The 16,856-nt window shown below is 43.8% G+C and overlaps 1 long non-coding RNA gene across 2 annotated transcripts in view; it reads right to left on the bottom strand.

Annotated features, from left to right (window-relative positions):
* The window catches only part of LOC139357858 (uncharacterized), a 276,436-nt gene that overhangs the window by 52,462 nt on the left and 207,118 nt on the right, over nt 1-16,856 (bottom strand). Inside the window, exon 1 of one of the 2 annotated variants that reach the window (XR_011611759.1) lies at nt 10,921-11,742. The exons of the other annotated variant lie outside the window; for it this stretch is intronic. This is a non-coding gene — a long non-coding RNA (uncharacterized lncRNA). Of the gene's footprint in view, nt 1-10,920; nt 11,743-16,856 lie in introns of those variants that run through there. 2 annotated transcript variants of the gene reach the window in all.

The following is a 16,856-nucleotide window of genomic DNA, read 5'->3' on the forward strand; positions in this document are numbered from 1 at the left end:
TCTCTCTTCTTCCTTTTTGGGTGTTCAGAAATAGCCACTTACAAACACATGAATGCATTTGCCTTGGTGGTAAACATGTCTTACGTGTCAATTTCAGCAGGCTACTCTCTGCAGATGTACACATGTGAGCTGATTTCCTGCCCTTCAAAATTATTTTTCTGGTTGTGGACATATGGTGAGCAATAGTTGGAATAGTTATTCAGGGTGCAGGCTCTCCTCTGGGATCTGTGGGACAAATCTTGCTCCTTCTGTCAAGTCAAAGTCACCAAGAATGTGTTCAGCACTGCAATGGGCAAAAGATTTTAATCATGTGTGCATGCTTAGCGCCATACTCATAATAAAATCATTACAGTCCTCTGTGGTATGTTAATGGTCAGATGGATAATAACCAATGAAGCAGCTCACCATTTTTAAGAGCTTAACTATGATCCAGGTACTGTTCTATGTAACTTGCAAGTATTAAATAATTTAATTCTTGTAACAACCCTTGAAAATCATTATTGTTATTATTATCGCCATTTTATACATAATGAAACCAGGGCAGAGAGTTTGTCTAGGCAAGTAACTTGTGTAAAGCTGAAATTTGAAGGATGGATGGAATTCTGATTTGGATAATTTACTGACATATTAATTTGAGTTTGAGTTTCATTCCTTGTATACTCTCCTCCTTTTTGCTGGAAACCCTACGTATCCTAAGAAAGGGTCCAAGCCCTTGGTGCTTCCTTGGTCCCAGAAGGTTTGTATAGCAGCGTGGAAGCTAACAATTCACAAATGTCCCCTTTCCTGCTTTCCATGAAAGCCTAAATTCACTAAAGAGGTTGTGCCGAAACCCTAGGGGCACAGGGAGAAATGAGTAGCTTGGAGGGGGCCAAAGAAGGCTCCAAGACTGGGACAAGGAGGAGATGAGCAGAGACTGGGAGGGCAGAGACCCACGCTCCCCTCCCCAGCAGTGCAAGACCTCAGAAGAAAACAGAACTGTCCTTCCTGTGGTGTCCTCAGGAAGGTTTGGCCCTGGGGCAATGCGGCCTCAGGTCACTATTTCACATGCTCAGCAAAGCCTGAGAGTGAGAGAGTTACCCATCTTCAAGGAGGACTTGGGGTTGGAGAGAGAGGAGAGCTGAAGCACCACATTGGACCAATAGCCAGAGGCCCTGTTTCCATTTTTCAGCTATAGGGAGGCGAGCAACTTCCAGGAAGGAGGATAAAGATGTAATAATCACAGACATTGAATTTACTGTCATTCTGGGGAGACAGGAGATTGTAGTCAGAACCTGTTTGATTTAAAGAAAGTTTTGCAGGCCTGAGTTTGTGGTGTGAGAGTCTTCTTCCCATTACAAAATGTGTAGAGGTTTCAGATAGGAGGAAGGAAGAACTTGAGTGGCTGAAAGAACAGTCAAGGCTGGAGAGGCAAAAGGAAGTAGAGAACGTCCAGGCAAGTGCAAGATCAGGGTCCATGAGGACAGAAGGCACAAGATTTGAGCACAGCCCAAGAGCAGCTGGACTGGAATGGGAAGTGGCAGCTTGTTGGAAGATAAGGCTGCGTCTCCAGGCTCAGCCAGCCTTGAACACCAGGCCAGGGGCATCTGGGCTTACCTCCTGGTTGTGTCCATTCTATTTCCTCTCTTACAAAACCCCTTCCCTTTGTACCTACCCAACCCCTCCTCAGTACCCTCCTCGTTACCCCCAACAAGCCCCTCACTGTTATTCAACGCTTAATCCAACCACCACCTCCTATGCAAAGTTTGCCCTGACCCATTTGAGAAACCTGCCCCCTCCTCTCCCTGTGCTCATGCAGCCGTCTGCTGGAGCGTGATCCAGTGTGTTTTCATATTGCCCTCTTCTGCTGTAAACTTCTTGATGGCAGGACCCATGTCTTTTTCACATTTGTGTCCTCCTGGTGCCTGGTACCACGGTGCTAATACTCTTTGGGTGATGGTTGCACAGCTGGGATAGGACAGGGTTGGCCTGAACACAGAGGGAAATGTCAGGATATTTTGTGAGCATCTCATGTCCCTCATCATCACCCGGCCCACCCTGCCCACTCTGCCCATGGTGCACCCGAGCCCTGCATGCTGGTCTCTCCTCTGGGCTAATGCTGGAAGTGCTGCTGGAAGGCCAGAACCCAACCTGGCTTGGGAAATAACGCAATCATCCATGGTCTCTAATATCAGAACATAGAGCAGGACCCAGAGGGAATGAGCTAGAAGAGGCGTAAGTTCTAACATAGAAGGGAGGAAAAAACAACCAAACTTTAAGATCCAGAACTCGGAGTATGAGGGCAGCTGACCACCACACTGGACCCTTCAGAGCTCAGAGTGTCAGAAGAGAAAGAGGCCACATAGCAAACAAAAAAAAAATGAAAGAAAAGGACAACAGACATTTCCTTGAATTCACTCTTCCCATTGACAGATTCATAGGGGATGAGGGCAAGAAGATGATTCCTAGATGCAGAATATCTTCTCCTCACATCAGAGGATCAGAGGAGCAGGGGGAAATGGCCCAGGATAATTCAAGAACTAGTCCTTCAGATAACCCCAAAGAGGAAATCAGCCCTGAAGCAGTCCACTTATATCTGCAAACAACACAAGACTATGATTCAGGGGAATTGGGCTTCTATTTTGACTCAGTCACTAATTAGCTGTGTGACCTTGGGCAACTCGCTCTACCTCTCTGGGCCTCCATTTCCTCATTTATAAAATGAGTGGGTTGAACTAGAGGAAGATGATTACTATGGCCCTTTTTAGCCCTAAGACTCTAGGACATTATTTATTCCCCATCACAGCTGTGATGTGACAGCTTTCTGAGGCTTTCCTTCCTCATTCAGTCCAACATCTAGATGGAGAGGAAAAACTCACACATTATAATCCAGATGTATTTTGGGAAATGGTATAAGCAAAGCATCCAAGACATTTATCAAGAAAATCTGAATATCAACCATCAAGCCCTAGGCCAAGGGAAGCTGGGAATATTTCAGGGCACATTAACCACTGTTGTGGTAAGTAATTATGCACATTGACTTTGAGTCTGTTCAACGGTCACATCTCAGAGTGTAATTCCTGCACTGTTTCCAGGGAGGGAGGGATCCGCGCAAGTGCTAACGAGTGTTCCTAGAGTCTGAACTGTGGACTGGTAATAGCTGGCATTTCAAAAATGTAGCCTTTGTTTCTTGAAAAAATGCTAAAAGCATTCAACTCCCCCATCTCTGATCCTTCTCTGAAAAAGAAAACAATAAATATGATTTCAATCCATTGTGTTAAATATCAGGATGCACACACAGAGTCTCTGGGATCCAGCATCGAGTGAAAACCCATCTGCGATGCCAACAACTTACAATAGGCAGAAAGAAGAGCATTAACACTTTCAGGTCACTCGAGAAGTGAGAGCCCAATGGTCACTTACTCTAAACACGTAAAGTGAAAGAAGATCTGATGCATAGGTGTGATGTTATTTGAAAATAGAAACTAGTAAAACATATTGGAAGAATCTGACTAATTAAATGTGTTTTCTCCTAAAATAATTTGTCTCTGCAGAGATACCCATCATTGAAACTGCTGGCCTAACTGATCTAAATCCTCACTGTTTGCCATTTCCTCAAAAATCTATCCATGTCCCAGCTAAAATCTCTGCTGGCAAATACAATAAGATATGTCAGTGCAATTTTCATAAAAGAGTAAAAGAAGGAAATCACACAGAATTTTTTCAATGTACTAGATGGCATGAAGGGAAAGAGTCTGGGTTGAAGGGGCTATTGGAGATGGGTGCTTTTAGGTTTTTCATATTACCAAAACTTGGCCTTATTGGATTGGACACGATATCCAAGCAATCAATCATACTATTTACCTGCAACCTACTAAGGAAAATAGTTAATAATACAGCTTTGTGGAGGTAGAGTTTAGACATAGAGTATAAGGCCTTGCCACTCAAAGTGGGTCCTTGTACCAGAGCATCTCAGCATCACTAGGGAGCATGTCAGAAATGCAGACTGGCAGGTCCCTGGACCTCTCCACAACAATTGCAAACATCTTATTCCTTTTCTGCATTCAATCCTTCAGGTACCTGGAGATGCGTCTCATGATTGCTCTTAGACTGGACATCCTTTGCAAAGATATGGTCATCAGGTCCAGGCCAGACCACCAAAGAGAAATCTTTTGGTTGGCTGTGTGACCTTAGGTACATTACTGAACCTCAGCTTATGTGTCAGTTTTCTTATTTCTAAAATGGAAGGAGAAATAGGGCCTATGTGAGATGGGTTTGTGAAGATCAAATACAGTAATCTATATGATACCCCTAGTCAGCATTTGACACATAGTAAATGCTCAGTGAAGGCCAGCTCTTATTATTCCCAACTCAAATGTTCTTTGTTCACAGAAGGAATCAGGAAAAGGGTAGTGGTTAACTTGTCCCTTTAAGAGGGTGGACAGAACTCAAATCAGTCAAGAGGGGATTCTGGAGGACAGCAGACCTGAAAGCACCAAGTCTCCAAGTTAGAAAAGTTCGAAATAGGACACAGTAAAGGGACCAGTTATACTAGAACAAGAGATCTGTAGGCCAGTGAGAGAAAAAGCTGAAAAATAAGTAAAGGACAGGTGATGTTTTCCAAAAGCAGGACTCTGAGGAGGGAGGATTGGGAGCTGGACAGTATGACACCAACAGAAGTGTCTCTTTTTTTTTTTTTTTTTGTTCTTTTTTTAGATGGAGTCTTGCTCCGTTGCCCAGGCTGGAGTGCAGTGGTGCGATCTCAGCTCACTGCAAGCTCCGCCTCCCAGGTTCAAGTGATTCTCTTGCCTCAGCCCAGAGGTACCTTATAAGTTTAGTCTGGAGTCTAAGGAGTGGTTGGAGGAAGGCATAGGGGTCTAATGTCAGAAGGTGCATATTGTGCACTTTGTATTAGGTAGAATCACACGATATTATGTTTTTTTTGACCTAGAGGAACAGCAATTTCATTTGGTTCAACATACTGTAGGCCCCTTCCTTACTTTTGTTGGGAGGGTAAGGGGGAAAACATCTAATCTACCTTCTGCATCCCTCCAGCACTCAGAATTACTCAGAGGTTAAACAAGCCTATAGAAAAGAGATCTGGAAACTGTGGCAAGTTGTGTTGAGTAAACAAATGCCCTTGTTAATTTCTGGATGTCCCAGGACGCCGGCATCACTGTGGTCAGAAGCAGCTGTGTCCCACAGTTCTGCCTTCTGGAAGCATCCACAGTTTACTGCTGATATAGGCAATCCAGAACCTTCTTGCCCTCTGCCCAATTCCAACACTCATGCCGGGGCTTTAAATGTTAGTTTTGCACAGAGCATTTGCAATCTTTTGGGTGAAAACTAAATTAAAAACAAAACAAAACAAAATCCCCAGCTCCTTTTGACAGCCTGAAAGGACAGTTTAGGAAAAGGCGAGTGGGAAGCAATTTATTAAAAAGGAAAAAAAAAATGCTAACAAGATATTTCAAAATAATGGCAGCTGCATGCACTTACAGTATGTGAGGGCCTCGTTTGAGCCCATTTTGGTAACGATGTGAAACTGCTGCGTTCTCTTTCCCAGGCATATGTTTAAAGCGCCCTGCAAATGATTTCATGTTGGATCGGGCTTCATTACTCACAGTTCATATTCGGTCTAAATTACAGTAAATGTTATTTCAAGGTTTACAAGTTAATTATTATAGTATAGTATTTACTCCATTATATAGTAATTACTGCAGTATCTAATGCCTAAAGGGTTTTCCCCCTTATATGAAGGACAGAGAATATTTTAGAGTGTTTTCAAGCAGAACAGGGCTCACTGGGGTGTGTGTGTGTATGCGGAGTTGGGGAGCTAGGAAGATGGTACCCAGAGATTTGAATGCAAGTGCTCATATCTTTAGGATGCAGGGTTACAGGGATCACTAGTAGCCAAGCTTGCTTTAGCCCTCCCAGGAAGTGGTGTGCTCTGTTAGTAGGGGCTAAGGGGATGATGCTGACTCTCATAGATATGCAAGATCCCAGCCTCACCTCCTGCATGGCATAACTGTACAGCACAGAGCAAAAAACCCGTTTGACTTACAGATGAGCAGGCAATGGTTGGGTCTGCTCATCTCTGAGAGGCAGCTGCCTGAGAGACCTCGCTGGCAATTTGGCTCCCCCCACTCTTTTTTTTTTTTTTTTTTTTTTTGGCTTGTAAGAATTTCAAGGATCTTCTTACAAACACCCTTCCCGCAAATGCAAACGCCCCGCCCTCTTGCTTGCTGTAGAAGGGTCAGCTATGAGACACCATATAGCCCCCAGCTCTGGGCTACATTTACACCTCTTTGCTCCATTCCAGCCTAGATTCTTTGTTCTGGCTGCCAAACCCAAAATGGATTCCATAAGCATCCTGCTTCCCAAATGTTGGTCCAAATGGCAGGGAACCCTAGGCGCCTGACAGGCAGTTGAGCTGAATGACAGGCTTGGGATGAAACTTCACACTTTTGTCCTCTGACTGCAGCAGAGTCTGAGCTCATCAGCCAAGCCTGGGCTCCCGCAATGTCCTCTCCTCCACTGAAGCCCGACCACTAGTACCTTGATAAATGCTGAGCAGATTGAAAAACAGAATTTGGCAATTGCGGAAACCTCATTGTCCCCAAACCTTGGCTCCTCTTCAGGAGGAGAGAAAACGGTGGACTGGTCAGTCCACCTGCCTTGAGTCAGCACCTACTGTGCATTAGTCCTGAGGCTGGCACGGTTGGAAGGAGAAGGAACGCTTCCAGTGCGCACTTCCTCCTACTACAATTTTGCAGCTCAGTCTTTTCACTTTCAGGAGAGGCAGAGGCAAAGTTGGTGAAAAGGGAGAATTTGCTGGTGTTTTCTCCAGAAGTGCTCTTGAGACACGTGCTTGTTGGCAGGCGGGGGGGCAGGAACCTAGAGCTGGAGAATTGAAGTGAAAATGATTTGGGAGCCATCTCCTAGAGCTCACAGATGGGTTTCCAGTTTCAGAAAGATCTCTCCTGCAGTAGAGCAGGACCTCCCTCCTTGGACTGGCTTCATCAGATGGGCCCCAGCAATTGTCTAAGAGACAGCTGTTTGGCCAATGAACACTGAAGGATGACTTATCCATCAAGCTTGTTCTCTTCTTGCCCTGGTCCTTAATCACTGTAGCAGCTGCAGCTCCTCACCTCATCCAGGTTTGCCTCTCTCTCTCTCTACTTCTCATGCTTCCAGTCTAGCAATGTTTAAAATGTGCGTCAGATCACATATAGCTGCCCTGCTTGAATTGTGCCAGGGGTTCCCTTGACCTCACAGCATAGATTCCACTTCCTTGAGTGGCCTTCAGTGCCTCATGTGGCCTGGGCTCTGCCACCCCTCCTTCCTTTCCTCAGCCATTTTCTTTCATGTGTTTTCTTGGTGGTGGTGGTGGTTTTTTGTTTGTTTGTTTTTTTAAAGGTGCAACCACTCTTGCCTTCCTTCCATTCCCTCACCCTACACCATGCCCTTTCCCACCTCTGGGAGTTTATTTGTGTTATTCTTGACACCTTCTCTGCCTCACACCTCCCTGATCTCTCTCTGGGGCTCTCTGACTTGTCCTTCAGATCCCAGCTTAGGGACCTTCCCTTGCATCTGGACCGGGGCAGTTCCCTGTGCTTCCTCCTCCAGGGACTTCCATAAATCTTCGGGTTTTTTTGTTTTTTTGTTTTGTTTTTTGAGACAGAGTCTCACGCTGTCGCCTAGGCTGGAGTGCAGGGGCGTATTCTCAGCTCACTGCAAGCTCTGCCTCCCAGGTTCACACCATCCTCCTGCCTCAGCCTCCAAAAGAGCTGGGACTACAGGCACCCGCCACCACGCCCAGCTAATTTTTTTTGTATTTTTAGTAGAGATGAGGTTTCACCATGTTAGCCAGGATGGTCTCGACCTCCTGACCTCGTGATCCTCGGCCTTCCAAAGTGGTGGGATTACAGGTGTGAGCCACTGCACCCGGCCAAATCTTCGTTTTTAACCCTTATCATTCTCTATTGTGTTCAGCTGCTAAATATGGTTCTGCTTGGCTAGACCATAAGCTCTGAGAGGGCAACAGTCCTTCTCACTCCTAGCAACTAGTAAAGTGATTGGCATCTAGTAAAGTAATCTTTAGCAACTAGTAAAGTGATTGGCAATGGTAATAATACAATTGGAAGAGAATATTCTTGAATGAATTCCAAGGATCCTTAGTAGAAAAAGTAGACAGTTTAGTGTATCAACTAGGTGGAGAAACTCGGAGAGTAGTAACAACTAATAGAACTAATAGGTATAAGCACTTACTATGTGCCCTGAACTGTACCTTTACTTATGTTTTGCCACATCCAATAGGAGATAAGTGCTCTTTTTGTACCTCTTTTACAGAAGGACAAACTCAGGTGCAGGGAGGGGCAGAATACAGTCCCAGGCAGTTGGATCCAACTTTACCCCACACTTAACCACTTGGCAAGGCTGACTCTCGCCAAGCCAGCTGCAAATGAGGAGAGCAGGCATTAGGCACACTTGGTCCTTTTCTGCTTCCACCTCCTTCTTCTACTGTCACTCTGTAAACTAGCCCTTGTTTTAATTTAGCCCTTAATTTAATGAGAGAAGAGAATAAAGCCTATCAGCTCCACAATTGCTTCATACACACTTTTTCACTGTCACATCTTTACAATGTAGTCAAAGCATTCTCGGCAGCACAGACTATTTAAAAAAAAAAAAAAAAAACAGTAGCAAGTTGCAAGTTTGGGCAGAATAAATGGTGATCAGAGGAGGGCTCACCATATTCGTCCCCACTAGTCCTGGGAGTGCTGGACTCAAGCCTGAGACCTCTGAGAAGAGGTATCTCGTCCTTTTCTCCTTGCAGGTGTCTCCTCACTATTCCCTGTCTCTAACCCCCTAAAGAGTGCGTGTTCACAAGAGACACACACACAGCCACACTCGACTTGGTGTGGCCTGGAGAGCCAGGGGAGGGACGTAGCAGACCATCTCACAAGACTCACTAGGATGTTATTAGAAAGCAAAATCCGCGGCAGAGTTTTGGAATGCCACTGTGCCCAGCCACCGGATTTGAGAGAAGGGATAGTGATTTGAGATAAAAAGGGTGGTGAGGGTGATCCCTGGCTGCGGAGGCCTCCATTCCTTCCCTGTTTCTGATGTTACCACCTTGCATTGCATTTCTCCCCCATTCCCCCATGCAGGCCTCAACTAGTGCCATTTCTTCATCCTACTCTTCATTCTGTGCCAGGGACCATCCTAGCAAATTCTGAAAGGTTCTTCTCCAAAGTGACTTTATTCTATAGAGTCTTCACTCAAAAATGTTAAATTTAAATAAATATTTGTTGTTCTAAGGCACTTCACTGACCTGTCCATCAATCCAGGTTTCTTTCCTTATCTCACATTCTTTTAACTGTGTGGCAACAAAAAATCATTTCTACTGTTGAATGTAACTATTTACGTGGGCATCGTGGGGTTAGCCAAGACATTGCCTATCTTAAAGCACAGGACGTCCTTCTTTCTCCATATCTGCTGTTTTCATTGACTCTAGGCTGAGCTACTTTCAGTCCATAATATCCGTGAGTGGCCCTGACCTTGGAAGACCAAGGGAAAGAGATTACACTTTGGAGTCACAATCCCCCTAGGTGTGAATCCTGACCCCATCATTCTTAGCTATGTGACCTTGGGCATGTCCCATAATCTCTTTAGTGTTCAACTCACCAAAATAAGGACTTCTGGACTAAGGTTCTAATTCCGTACTTCACAGAGCTGGCATAAGATAGTATATGAAACATGCTTTCCATGATATGTGGTACAGAATAAGCACTCAAAGAATAGTCACTATTATTATTTATGGTGATTATTATTTATGGTGCCATGAAGCAAGCTGATATAACCATGCACTATTCTGTTGTTCAAAGCCTGCAAGTTAGCTAGCTATTCTTGATGTCAGAGGGTGAGCTGATATAGAAATGTATTTCCTCATATCACTGGAGTCAAAGATCATCAGGGTTGGGCTTTACAGGATAGCTCAGAGAGAAAAAAAAAAAAAAAATTCAGAGTGTGTATTTCCCCACACCACAATGAAATCCATGGAGTTTCAACTCTTTCCTCCAGGCTTAATTAGGCTACATCAAAGGGGTTCTTCCAGCCACTCGGCTGTGGAGATAAATTCCATTAGTGACCCTGCTAAAACAGATGTTCTTAGGAACACTTCCTCCTGACATAACCCCTTGTCCTGGATCCGACATGTATTCCTGAGAGACACTGTATCCTCCAGAAGCCACAGCATCTCCCTAGCTGATGGGAGAGCTCCGACCTATGGCCACAGGCACGCCGTTGAACTAGGCTTTTATTTTTACAAGTTATTTTATTATCTATTTAGCCTTTCCCAATTTAATTGAAAAAAGAAAAAAGAAAAAGAATACGAATGCCAGTGGCAAGTATTTTTATTTTTAAAAAAGAAGAATTCTGTATAACACAAGAAAAGCAGGAAGAAATATTGGCATGCGTTGTTCTTATCATCCAGCTCAACTTCTTTTGTTCAAGAGCAGGGACGGGACATGGAACACTTTTCTGTTTTGTGGGTGGTAGATTTTTTTCCCCTCTTTGCCAGTGCCCATATTATCGCCGAGTCCTTAGATTCATTAGCCTAATTAATATTAAGAACATATGCATATGCAAATAAGACCCTCTTTGCCATATATTTCACTTTATAAGACAGGTTGAAGGGTGGTTGGGTGAGTCAATCAAATGTCATAAATTGGCTATGCATAAGACCTCATTAATATTAATTGGGGCGTGGGCATTGTGCAGTAGCCCATGATGCCATTAGAGATGGGCCTCTTGCTTTAATTGTTCTAAAGGTTTTGAAAACCAAAGCCTCTGACCTGATTTAAATATGTAATCCGTCCCCCACCCCCACCAGGTAGTCTACTGAGCAGCATCAGAAAGGTATTAAAAAAATACAGAACAGACCTTTTCTAAGACAGATGGCACACAATGAGGTTAGAAAAAGTATCTTGAGATCCAACCTGCAAGAACAAAAAAAAATTGCTTGCATTGTTGTTTTCATTATCTTGCTTCTGTCATTTCATGAGCTTTGTATCTTGCAAGGAAAGAAAGAAGGGAGAAAAACTGTGAAATTAATCTTTTGCGCATGGCCTGATAAAGAAGAGACATGCTCAGACAAAAGATAGACTGGGAGAAGGTACCGTGATTGATGACTAAAGTAACGGTGTCAGAAGAGTATTATGTAAATTACTGGAGGCACACGCCATTTCAGAGAGAATAAGAGGAGAGTGGGAAGGGGGAGAGAGGGAGAGGGAGAAGGCGAGAGAGAGTGAGGTACTGAGAGTGAAAAAAGGATTGCAGAGTCGATGTCACCAAAGAACTGGTCCCCAAACACCTATTTCTTGCCATCTTTCATCTCCTCCGACAAGCTCACCTCACATTCTTTCTGGGTTGCGCTGTGCAGCAAAGGGGGTGGGGGTGGGGAAGAACTGTCAACATTAGCGTGATTCTAGTCAAGGAAAGGTTTAGGGAAAGCAGTGTCTGGAGTGAAATCATCAAGGAGGGAAGTTTCGGTTAAAGAGAAAGAAAGATCCTGCTGATGACTGCATGTGTCTCTGTGTGAAGCACATCACAGGACATGGGGCCAAATGTTTGGCCACTCTCATTCTTCGTGCTAGAAACAGGCTCCACGAGGCCCTGTGTCTGTTCCTAAGTATCTGGGTCTAACTACATACTTGTGTCCCGTGTATAGTGTGATCACTAAACAAAGGTGGGTGGAGAAGGACTCAAAAGGCCAGGGGCCAGGAGCCATGCTACAAAATTCTCTGCTTCTTTTTTTTCTTCTTCTTCTTCTTCTTTTTTTTTTTTGGGGGGGGGTTACATTTACTTTCTAAGTAATGAAATGAAGACAAGTCTTGAAAATTGCCTCCATTTTCCTGACCGGAAGAGATGCAAAGTAACTGTCGGATTATATTCAATTATGGGAATGGGCTTTGCTGCAGTGATCCTTGCAGGCCAGCTGGTCTGCAGCTCTGGCAGGTGCATATATGAGACACACTGACAGTGTTCAAATATCTCATGCTTAGAAGCACAGCACTGGAATCCATGGGTTCTAAAAAAATAAAAATAAACTCCTTCCAGATTCTTAGAAACTAAATCTGGAGATAACAAGATTGGTATTCAGCAAGAACTCACTAGACAGGTATTCAGCAAGAACTCACTGGACAGATCCGTTTGTTTACAGCCAGCCCCCTGCTGACTGGAGCAACATCTGTCCCATTTGTCGGGCCTATATGCTACTGGTGGCTAAATATTTTAAATCATAGCCCTTTGACAAGTCCAGAGAGATGAAGGCTAATGTATAAGTAGAGATTTTCTCCACACCTGTCCTGTATCCTCAGCCTGGAAGAAGGGTGAAGGAAATAAAACATATCTCAATTCATTAAAAGTTTGGAAGGCCCTCAAGCACTAAAAAGATTATGGAAAAACTATGACCCACCATGAAATTCACAATGCAAATAATTAATTTTAAAATTTGATGGAAAAAAGCTAAAGCAAATGTACTTAAGCACAAGTCCTTATTTTTCCCATTTTGATTATTTTGGACATTTTTGAAATAGCAAATGATTGGGAGAGTGAAGAAGGTCTAGGAATAGAGGGTAAAAATGGGATTCATTTACAATCCAAAAGTTGTCTCACAAGACACTTCCCCTACTTCCAGCAGGGTCACTAAAGCCCGATATAATAGTCCTCACCCTCCTCCCTCACCCCCATCTTCCTCTGGTCCTATCTTCCTTTGACTTCATATGTTCTTACTGCCTGACCAGTTAGCCACAATCACACATTGCTTCCTTTACATACTATTTGCCAGAAACTCTGCCAGGTGATGGATTCAGCATTAAACAAACCTGAACGAGACATACTTTCTCTGCTTGAACTTGTATTGCTTTCAAGGAGACAGCAGGCTCCTTGGGGCTATGCCTTATAGCTCATAGCATCATCCTCAATGGTAAGGGCAGTATGTGCTGCTGTGGGATCAGTCTTTGCTGACTGACATTGAATTAATCAAAATCAGGCTTAGCCAGAGACCCACCTGGGCATGAAGCATGGGCTAAGCCAGGAACCTTCCTCAGGAAGGCAAAGGACATGGAGAAAAGACATCTGTCTTCTATTAGCCCTGCTGGACATAATTTTGTTCTTATTTTAAGAATCCTTTGACCACATGCAACAAATTCTCCTTCAAAGAAATTCAAGGGAAGTTTTAATTCAGAAGGAGCTCAGAGGACCCAAGAGAAAGAAGTATATTTGGGCCTCATAGCATAATGGAACTGTGGCCTGAAGAAGGGGCAGACCCCATACACTTATTCTCTCCCTATTTCTCTCTTACTCAGGTAACATGGGAGATGGTGACTGTGATGTACATCTGTTTATTCCCCATCTCTTTTGGAAAATCTGTTTCTTTTTCTGAACGTAGTGACAGCCCATCTTCAAGGCACCATAATGATGGTACCATTACTATACCTCTTAATAATAATAATAATATTAGCAAGCACCTGAATAGGTACTAGCACTTTAGTAAGTGCATAATACATATTAACTCATTTAACACAATAACCCCACTTTAATATTTTTATCATTTATTTTATTATTTGTTTATATTATTTCTTGCTTTATGAGTATTATTATTATCCCTACTTTAAAACTGTGGAAATTGAGACAGAGAGGTGACATGCCCACGGCCACACTCTTAGGGAGATGGGGAGCCAGCATGTGAGTCCTGGCTGGTTAGCCCCAGGGGCTGTGCTCTCAGCAACTAACTTAGACTGACCAGAACCCACCAGTTTCCATGCCCTTGCAGATCCAGCTAAGGAGAATCCACTGTGTCCCAATTCCAAATTTCAGAGAGGAAATAAGCAGGCCAGCTTGAGGTCAGGGTTCCATCCCTAATTCCATTAGTCATGGTCTGGGCGGCAGGTCTGAGAGCATGCAGTGCTGCAGCCTCCCCAGAAGGGAGCATGACAAAGAGGACCTTCTTAGAGGCAATAATCATGAATGCAAACATCTCAATTTTGAAACAAATCTTTCAAAAATGATTTCACCAATAGAACAAAAGGTCTCAATGAGGAGAGTTTGGGTTGCCACAGTACTAGGGGAAACTCAAGACAGAGCAATAACTGTACTTACGTTCCTTGTGGGAAAATCACATTTTGAAACTGGTGTGGGAAATGCACACCAGTTTCAAAAGGCCAACTGAAATCTGCACTTCAGGTCAGCAGAAAGAGTGAATGCTAGCACTTTGTGAAAACAAGAATTAATGAACAACAAAAAAATGGTTTTTGAGTGGGTGGGATTCATCTTACTGCTCATCCTGCACTCGCTCTCACTGGTACGCACGCAGCACAACCCCAGGGTTACGCAGAGTCCTGGGGCAGCCTGTGGGTGAAGCAGCTCTGGAAGCCAGGAGGCCTTGGTTCTCCTTCTGACCACACTGCTACTGATCCACCAGATTCCAAGCGAGCCCCTACACATTCTGCCTCCGTGCCCAACTGTGGAACTGGAGTACTAGGCAAGGGCTCATTCCCTCTCAGCTCTGAGACCCCACACTTGGGTCCCACAGTGACCCATGGTTTCCAGTAGACACATTGACATTCTGACCCTCTCTTCCTTCTCTCTGATCAATGGATGATCTGGAGGAAACAAAGCAATGACTATAGACACAGTGGAAATAGCTTGCTATGGAAGCTATAAAAAGTTGGAAGAGACAGATCTATTTCTTCTCACCAAGTGGTTTCAGACATATTGGAATGGAGAGCAGGTTCCCGAGACCAGGTCTCACTTGGAGTCCCTACCACAATCCCTGCCACTTTGTTTTCAAACAGCCCCTTACAGCCTTAGCCCCAAGTCTTTTGGAGAAAGCTTTTTCCTTTCATATGTCTGACCTTATGATTCATCTGGCTCCTGTTCTAAAACCAATTATTACGTATTGTCTTTTGAATTTCACCCCTGACACCACTTTGCCCTGACTTAATTCTATGACTGGCTTTTATTCAAAACCTTCATTTTTTCAGGAAGGTGTAAGAGCTGCAAATGGCCTGCTTCTAGAAGCTGTGAGTTAAACAGCGGCTCTGGTGATCAAAACTAGAGAGCTGGCATTTGATATATGCTGTTAAACAAAATGTGTACATGTTTTATGATGGGGATAAAACAAAAACCAAAAACAAGGGCCTAAGCAATGAGAGATAGGGTTCATGACTTCAGAAGGAGTATTACCAAAGTTCCTCTAGGCCTCTCTATGTTGTTCTCCTGCCCACACCATTGCCTCTTTCAGAACCTGCTCCCCATGTTGTATTCTTTCTGGGTTCACTCCCTGCACCCTGGACTTCAACCTCACTATGCAGTCATCCAACACATCTATTGAAGGTGATCTCTCATAAATGTCTCCCAAATCTACTCTCTCCTCTACACTCCCATCCAAATTGGTGTAGCTCAAATTTTCCTCCTCCCTCATCTATTCTATCACAAGCCATAGCTTCCAAATTGGATTCCTTTTTTCCAGTTCTCCCTACATCCAGTTCATTTTTCGCAGTGCTTTCCTAAAACAAAGATCTGACCATGCCACTTGCCAACTTCCAAACCCCCAGTCATTCCCTAGGATGTGTAAAATAAATTCAAAGTTTTTGGAGAAGCATACTAGTCCCTCCACAATCTAACCCCAACCTATTGCTTCAGCCTCTTCTTTTTTCCCACTACACCTTCTCAGACAGCAGATGGTAGGACCACCCCAGGCTTTGACTCATCCAGAACATACTATGTACTTTCCAGCCTGTGCCCTTCCCCATGTTGTTTCCTCTACTAAGGATGCCATTTTCTTGGCCCCAGCCCCATCAAAACCTGCCTACCTCATACCCAACCTTCAGGCTCAAACTTGATCTCCTCTATGAAGCAACCTCCATTTTCTCTCCAAGCACACTTCACAGGTCCTTCCTGAGGTCCCCTGGTGCAGCACCTCCCAATGCTAATTTTCTGTTCCAATTAAATCAGAATGCCTGGCAAGGAGACCTCAGGGAGTCTGCCTTTTTTTTTTTTTTTTTTTGAGACAAAGTGTTGCTCTATTGCCCAGGTTGGTGTGTAGTGGCACAATCTCGGCTCACTGAAACCTCTACCACCTGGGTTCAAGCAATTCTCCTACCTCAGTCTCTCGAGTAGCTAGGATTACAGGCATGCGCCATCATGCCGGGCTAATTTTTGTAATTTTAGTAGAGACAAGGTTTCACCGTGTTGCCCAGGCTGGTCTCAAACTCCTGGCCTCAGGTGATCCACCCACTTCAGGCTCCCAAAGTGGTGACACTACAGGCCTGAGCCACTGTACCTGGCCCAGATCAACATTTCTTAAGGGCTCCTCAGTTCTTTTCATATGGTCCAAGTTTGAAAAGTCCTATCCAAGCATTTGGTTTATATCCTTTCTATTTTTCACGTTTAATCAGTATTTATTTATTGAGCAAATACACCATGTGAAACAATTGTGCTATATGTGGGGATACTGAAATAAATCAGGCCCAATATAAAAAGTAATAATAACATGCAATATGTATTATACATTTTATCATGTTTTATAACAAAATGATACCTCATATTCTAGCTATTTGTGCATGTCTTTCTACTGCTGTTCCTTGACGATAACTGTTTCTCATTTATCTTTGCATCTTCTAGCACCTAACACAATGACTCATATTCAATAAACAGATGGTGATTTCATTAATTAATATATTTATTAATGTGTTAACTTTTGGGTTAATGTGAAGGAATGACATTTTAACTTCAAACTCATCTGGCCTGAAAGAAACAGGAAGTTGTCCTTGCAATGCTGACTCTGAAACTGGTCACACACCCTCATCTGAGAG

The sequence above is a fragment of the Macaca nemestrina genome, chromosome 13 (genome assembly GCF_043159975.1).
Source record: "Macaca nemestrina isolate mMacNem1 chromosome 13, mMacNem.hap1, whole genome shotgun sequence".
NCBI lineage: Eukaryota > Metazoa > Chordata > Mammalia > Primates > Cercopithecidae > Macaca > Macaca nemestrina.